Source organism: Trichechus manatus, unplaced genomic scaffold (genome assembly GCF_000243295.1).
Source record: "Trichechus manatus latirostris isolate Lorelei unplaced genomic scaffold, TriManLat1.0 scaffold00051, whole genome shotgun sequence".
In the NCBI taxonomy this organism is placed as follows: Eukaryota; Metazoa; Chordata; class Mammalia; order Sirenia; family Trichechidae; genus Trichechus; species Trichechus manatus.
This window is the reverse complement of record NW_004443987.1, coordinates 9931735-9938428: the sequence shown is the minus strand read 5'-3', so window position 1 is coordinate 9938428 and position 6694 is coordinate 9931735.

Genomic DNA, 6694 nt, shown 5'->3' with positions numbered 1-6694 from the left:
AAAAAAAAAAAAGTTGAGAATTTAGAGGGTTAAAATGTTGTGGGGTTGTTAACCAATGTCATAAAACAGCATATGTGTTACTGTTACATGAGAATCTATCTGTTCTGTAAGCCTTCACCTGAAGTACAATTAAAAAAAAAAAAACTGAACAATGAAAAAGGATGAAAGAAGGATTGACGCACTTGAACTGTGGTGTTGGCAAAGAATATTGAATATACTGTGGACTGCCAAAAGAATGAACAAATCAGTCACAGAAAAAATACAATCAGAATGTTACTTAGCAACGAGGACGGCAAGACTCTGGCTTCCTTACTTTGAACACATTATCAACAAAGAACAATTGTTATAAAAGGATATTAAAAAAATGATGGAAACTCTCAATGAGATGAGTTAACACAAGAGCCGCAACAATGGACTCAAACATACCAATGATTGTGAAGATGGCACAGGACTGGGCAACATTTCAATCTGTGATATATAAGTTCTCCGTGATTCAGAACCAATTCAAAGGCAACTAACAACAACATAATTTATTTTGCATTGTCAATGTTGATATTCATATTGATATCATTTATATTTTGTTCTCTAGTCATCAAAATATTTCATTATCTGTCTGTAGATAATTTCTAACAAGTGAAAACCAATAAACAGCTGTTATAATACCACAACCATGCAATTATTGTTCACTAGAGAGTCAAGAAGGGAGCCCTGGTCATGCAGTGATTAAGTGCTCAGCTGCTAACTGAAAGATCAGGCAATTCAAACCCACCAGCCATGCTCCATAGGAGAAAGACGTGGCAGTCTGGTTCTTTAAAGATTTACAGCCTTGGAAACTCTATGGGGCAGTTCTACTCTGTCCTATAGGGTTGCTGTGTGTCATAATTGACTTGACAACAACTAGTTTGGTTTTTCGGTTTAGAGAGGCAAATAGTTTGGTAGGATTATATTCCTTTCTCTACGGGCTCAGTGCCATGATCTCCATGACACTCAAAGGGATATATTACTTCTACTTTAAATGAGGGGGCTTTATTCTTCAAAATGTAAGCTTATTATTTTAAAATGGTATATAATATTTAATGCAGTGAAGACCATGGACCAGATTAATACTTTAATTATTGGACTACCATATAAAAGTTGAATTTTAAACAACTATGCTATGAAGCAAAACTCATGGAGTACTAGGAAAAGATATAATCTAGTATTTTCTTAGTTAACAACAGAATTTAACCTTTGATAAGTGCAGTTGAAATTATTCTTTAGCTACCATTTGAATTCAGAAATGATGGTTGCCATTTGTCATTTTGAAGAAATGAACAACAAATGACAGTATTTACATGAACTACTATTTTAACAGTGGATTTCTTCATATTCCATTCTTATTCATTCTTTGATTTCATTAGAATGTTCTTTCTCATACAGAATATTTTTTTGTTCAAGCTGTGAATATATTATAAAATAGAATGTCAGCTTTTAATTTATGCAGTGAATTGAGCATGAATTATTTAATACAGTGAGAAATATTTTGCAAAGTCAGAGTGATGTACACAATGTTTCTTATGAAAATGCATATGGATGAGGAAACAATAGCCGTGAAACAGTAACCAATTCAGGACTATTTGCTGTATGTCATATACCTCATAAAATAAGAAAAATTAAAACCCCAAAACACAACATTTTTCATTAAATGAAAGATGATGTGGCTATGATAAGCCATGTTTGTTTCTTTCAAGGGGATATAGTGAATCTAGAATCACATATTGTGACAAGAGTACACTCAAGTGATGTGACCAAAAGATGTACACCCAATTAAACCCATGCATTTGTATGACTTCATGGAAAATCAGGGGAAAGCATGAACACTGGCTTATGACATTTCTTTATATAATTCTGAGTAAAAATTGTACTTAGAGAACGTTTGGTCATATCCAATTCTGTGGTGGTTACATAAATGGTGATATATAGTCAGCTATTTGTTGATACATACGAAAAATGGAAAACACTTCAATAACAAATTAACTTATTGTCTATTTCATTGCATCAAATTATTTTATATATAATAATTCAGAGTCATTAAACTAATTTCTCACATCTGGACATAGCAATAGTTACCAAAACCAAACCAACCATCCAACCAGCCAAACCACGTAGGGAAGATAGACTTAATTCTAGTAACTATGCTATTTACTTAAATTTTTTTGTATTCTGTACAAAAGCAAGATCAAGTAATGACTTTGAGAAAGAAGTTTACTAAAAACTCCAATCTTAAATAAAAGTCATAATTTCAAACCTTGATCCACAGCTTGGAAAAGGATATTACTCCATCATTACTTGGAATATAGAAAGCAACAATATTGTTCTATTTTTCATTTCAAGTTATAATAATGTAATTGAATTAAGAAAAACAGAAGATCCTCAACTAGCATTGAAAATGGTGCTATAGCAATCACAGATTCCACGAGAAACCTTGATCTTTATTATGTTTTCAGATTAATCTTCACTTATCAGCCTTGATGATGCCATCCAAATCCCAGCTAGAATAATGCTACTAATATTGCATAAATGCTCCTAAACTTTTAAAAGTAGGCTTTATTCCCTAATATTTAATTGTCTAAACAGATAATTCATTTTCTTCTTTCTATTTAGGGACTAAAAGAGCTACTATGCTCCACTTCTAAGATACAATGCTCTCACATATTCTAAATAGTCAAAATGATTTCAAGGAAAAGAACAAACACTGTTCCCACAGATGTTTGTAGAATGTTAAATGTTGCTAATTAATGAAGAGAATAAGACCAGTGCTGTGAATAAAAACACAAAACAAAACAAAACAAAACTCCCACTGTGATTGTTTCACCATTCATTACCCCAGGACACCCACATCTCTTCCACAAGTTGTATTCCAGCATGGTGGAGATGGTGATGAAAGGGTCCATATGTTAGCAATATGGATACCTGCTGAGCAACAGAGGAGAGAATTCTACAGGTCAAGTGATGAGTTTGTTTTGTGATGGTGAATAACTTTTTTTTTCTGGAGTCTTCTAAACATTTAAATGAGTGAAGTCATATATGATAAAAAAGAATACATAGTCAAGAGTTTTTCTTACTTTAAAAATAAATGTGGAAAAGCAATGCATTTGTACACTGGAGTCCTTTTTAATCTTGAAAACTTAGGCATTTTTAATCAAAAACCTCAATTTAGCTCCTAATTTGGGCAGATCCCTGTTCTAAGTGTTTTACATAAATTACCAACATCATCACCAAAATCACAAAAACAAAACCCAAAACGGGATACATTCTCTATGTTCTAGAAAGCTTACAAATTATTTTGGAAGCAAACACAACAGAATTACACCAGATAAGGTAAGCACCGGATACACCAGTTAAAAAGCAAAAAAAACCACTGCCTGTGAACTTAATGGGAGTACTGAGGGAAAGAAGGGTAATGAAATGGGAAAACATGACCAAGTTTATCCTCTCAAAAGTACATCTCTCAAACTTCCATTTCTAGCTCTGATCTCCCACCATCTTTCTAGTCCTTTATGTCTTGTTGCTCAAATAATCTCATTGCTTCTTCTTCTCCTTTTTTTTTTTTTTCTTTTTTTTTTTGGTACTTTGATACCAGAACAATGCATCTGTAGCCGTAAACAGGAAACAAACAAACAAAAAACTTCTCTCAATTTCTTCATCCCACTTACTGACATTGCATTCTCCATTTTTTAAGCTTATAATCTGGGAGGATTTATCTTTTAAACTTTTCTCTCTTCCTCCTAAATTCAATTTGCTTCCATATTAATGTTTATGTCTTTGCAATATCTCTTAAATTTACCCCATACTTTCCATTTCTACATTTACTGTGGTTATTTCTTTCATAGCTTGATTAACTCAAGCCTCTTTCTCAGTCTCCCTTGTCCTCAATTTAAGAACATATACTGATTCCCTTTTGCTCATGCTTTCAAATAGAAATGCCACAGCGTACATCTAAAGACATCCAGTCTTGCCATATTCATCTCTCCATTGTTTTTCAAATGTCTTCACTACTGAAATAATTTCTCTGATCTAGATATGCAAATTTCTTGGCACTTGCATAGGTAGTTTATAAGAATACTCAAATATGCATTTGCTTTTATGATTCTCTTGGTCTAGAGTACCCTGCCTGCTAATCTATGTCCCCTCATGTTCATGTTTATCAAGATTCATCTGCAATAAGCAAGTACCTCTTCTCAGTGAAATCTTCACCGACCTTCTCACACGCTAATCATTCCTGCTCTTCGTATTCTCTCAACTCTTAGGTATGTGGTTTATTAGCTGATTCTCCATATCTGTGGGAGTTATGCTACAAATCTCAGAAAGACAAAAATCCCTCTAATGATGTATTGAGACATAGTTAAAGAGCCAAAGAGAGAAGAGATGAGGAATGCTTATGTTTGTCTACTTTTTCTCTTTGATCCCTTTTTCTCTTGCCCTCTCCTCCCAAAGTGGGTTGTAGCACAGATAGATACATACCATTGTATTAACTGTCTTCTGGTTTAGTCTAGTAGTAATAGACTAAATAAAGAAGTCAAAACTGAAAGTCTAAATGGAGTAAATCTTCTTAATCTGGACAAAGCTGAGATTTAAAGACTTCAAAAATGACTTCTGAATACTTAATTCAGTTTTCTCCAAACTAGCAGAGTTTCAATGCCATGTAGATTGTTGACAGTGCAAAGCAGACAAAATTTGTCTTTGTCACTCCTACCTCCCGTGTGGCTCCTCTCTATGCTCTATCTAAAATTTCAGTGTCTGTATGCTGCTTTCTAACTGTCCTCTAGGCTTTCCTTGCATATCCCCTCCACCACAACAAAATGCCCCCACTATCCTTTCCACGCAAATCAGACATCCCATTTTCTCAGAGCTCCAAAGCACTCAATGAGGTATTGCAATTGATTACAGTATGAACGAGGCACAACCCTCAATTTGCATTTTATAAAAGGCACTTGTTAACCCAAATGAGTCTCTAATTAGTAGAATGTGAAGGAGAGTTATTTTTGAGCAAGTTTAAAGGAGAGAGTCTTCAAGTACATATTTGCCTATACATCCTTTTCCCCCTTCCCTTAAAAGGCTAGTGAATAACATTCATGGAGTCTCTACAGGCATACAGCACCTATCGTCACCACTCTCCTAACGTTTGCAAGCAGTTCTATTCCTACTTGGGTACAATAAAACAGAGGCTTTATTTTAGGAGCAATTATGGTTGAGCTGCAAATATTCCAAAAAGTGGACTCACATGTACATATATTTTAGTGCCTTCTATTTTGCAATTATTAACGCTGCTTAAGTAGATGTTCTTCAGTCAATTTATGCATTTTCTTTCTATCCCCTATAACAAGGTAAGGATAGCAAGGGAGGAAGCTATTCTATCAGTATGTGTGTAGTAGCATGTTAAAGGAAACAAAATGGAATTGGAATCAAACATCCCTTGATTGGAATTCTAGGCTCTGCCACTTACTGGCTATATTGCCCAGCAAATTACTTATACTCGGTGAGCCTTGTTTTCCTAATCCATAAAACAGTCATAATATCTACCTCATACAGTTGTTGTAAAGGTTAAATGAAATAGTGGTTAAAGATAAAGCTGAAGCTTAGCAAAGAGCCTTGCCCTTATCAGAGACTAAATAAATATTAGTTTCCTCCATGCTCCCCAACCCCAGTCAGTCATCATGCTGCAACAATTTCCCTCCAAAATATCTCCTGCACTTTTTAATCCTTCTTTTTTCTCCATTATGTTGAGAGGGCAGTGTGGTGCAGTGGAAAGTATGTTGACTTTAGAACCAAATGAACTTCAGCTATACAATTATCTATTTGCCAGTTTGGGTTAGCTGTAATCACAAGAGTCTATTTCTTTATTGGCAAAATGGGACTAATTATACTATATAACAGGGTTCTATAGGAAACACACACACACACACACACACACACAGAGTTCCTGGCACATGTAGGTGAAGTTCATAAATTACTGCTATAAGCATTGCTACTTCTCTACCTGCGGGCTCTCTCCTCTTTACATCTAGATTTCTTTCTTTTTTTTTTTTACAATATTTTGACACATTTTATTACAAAGAAACAAACACATCAATAATTTGTCCTATTTAGCAGGATAAGTCATAAGCCACTAGGAACTGAAATTTATCAAGCCATTTAAGTCTCAGGCAGAATTTTGTTTTTTTAGTAGTACACATATTGTTTTATCACATTGGTTAACAACCCCACAACATGTCAACCCTCTAACTTCTCAACCTTTTTTTTTGGTCAAAATACACATAGCCAAAGATACACCATTTCAAAAATTTCTACTTGCACAGTTCAGTGACATTCACTACTCTCTTCCAATTGTGCTGCTATTCTCAATTAAGATGAAGGCTTACAGAACAAAATGGTTTCTCATTTAACAGTTACTACACATGTTGCCCTAAGACAATGGTTAACAATCTCACAACAGATCAACAATATCCTTACTCATCCTTGGGTTCCCTAACACCAGCTTCCTTGTCCCCTTCTGCCTTCTGGCCCTTGTCACTGGACTACTGTACCTCATTAGTCCCATTTGGTTTTATGGAGCTGTCCACTGCCAGGCTTAATGGAGAAACTCCGAGATAACTTCACCACTGAGCTAAAAGGGTGTCTGGGGGCCATACTCTCAGGGTTTCTCCAGTCTCCT